Source organism: Hevea brasiliensis, chromosome 7, assembly GCF_030052815.1.
Source record: "Hevea brasiliensis isolate MT/VB/25A 57/8 chromosome 7, ASM3005281v1, whole genome shotgun sequence".
In the NCBI taxonomy this organism is placed as follows: domain Eukaryota; kingdom Viridiplantae; phylum Streptophyta; class Magnoliopsida; order Malpighiales; family Euphorbiaceae; genus Hevea; species Hevea brasiliensis.
In genome coordinates, this window is record NC_079499.1 from 75,549,638 (window position 1) to 75,551,334 (window position 1,697).

Sequence of the window (1,697 nt, forward strand, 5' to 3'; positions counted from 1 at the left end):
TGTTCAAATTTTTACTTCCACAACTCTTTTTATCTATTAATATTCTATAGCTTACTTTCTTTTGTACTAAACTATAACCTTTCGATATTTTAACTTTTGAGTTTTAAATTCCTAAGTAGGATTTCCAAACTCATTTCTAACAATAAAATTTTGTCCTGGCATAACTATACCAATACAAATGTCGTTGGCAACTATTCTCATCTTGGTGTACTATCGAGTAGTACGTAGCTCTACACAATAATCTCAAGTCAGTACTATAATCTGCAGCTTATAGTATAAACATCAAGAATATTGCATAGTTACTACGATACATTCCAATAAATCAAACTTTCCTATCTTTTTTCCTTTTCAAATTCACTAATATCCGAAACTTATTCTGATTACAATATCCACTAACAATTACTAACTATAACATCTTTGCCTTCATTTAGAGCAATTCTATTACTGTAACTTACTTTTACGTCCTCTTGTCTTACATTAAGTAGGTTTGCCATTTAACTTTATAATTTATGGTGTGTTAGAAAATACTTTTTGCTGATAAACTCTTTCATAACTAATTTCACTTATTATCACATTCCTTATCTTAAAGGACTAATCACTACTGCATCAAAATTTATTCCCATGTAAAGGAATAACAATGGAACATATAGTTCTAACACTAACATAAAACTAAGTAGTGCTAGGATCAAACAAAAATAATTAATTATTTCTTTCAAAAATTAAGAACTTACTAGTAGCAACATCCAAAGTTTCTGTTCTTTCCCCTTGGCGCATAGTGGACGCTCTAACTGATGCGCTATTATGTTCAGGTTGATTCACTATGTTGTGGTTGTGAAGAGTAACAACTCTATTTCTATCTCGACCTTTATTGACTATCTGTAAACTTTGGAGAGTAGATCGAGGTGCTCTAGAACAATCTTTAACAAAGTGTCCAAGTTTTCCATAATTATAGCAGGCTCCAGAGGCCTTACGACAAATACCTCCATGTAGCTTACCACAAACATGGTAGAAACGGGCAGAATAGGAACTTCTTGTTGTTCGATGATTAGATCTTGGTGTTCTCTGCCCTGATGATCCACCTCTATCATATCCTGAGCTTAGGGTTCCTCATATTCTTTTCTCTTCCCCAAATTACTGTTCGAGCTCTGACCCATAGGTTTCTCGCTCTTATCTATTTCACACTGCCCTTTGTGAGTGTTAGGTTTGTGCTTGAGTTTGAGCTGACAGAGTATCAGTCATTTGTTGAAAGAAAGTGGCCATTTGCTTAGCCATTTGTGCAGTAATTTATACCGATAAAACTAGTACAGTCGGGCCTTCGACACTTTGTGGAGCTGGGGCCTCAACTTATACTTCTGCCATCACACACTGTTCTATTGTCTCATTCTTCTCTTCCATATCTTTTCACAGGATTTTCTATTCCTGTACAACCAACACAAGGAGATTTCTCTCCATTAATTCTGATTTATGATGTAAATGTACTATATGTATCAAACATTTGAGCAGTTATATTTACCGACAAAAAGATTTCAAATTCACAGTTCAAAATTTACTTTAAAACCATTGCTCTAATACTAGAAAACATGTCACACCCTACTCCCCCGTAAGATGTAACATGATCCCGTAGTACACCTAATGATTTACCATACTTCGCCTACCGATAACCCATTAGATATACTACAAGGGATTTTAAAATAATT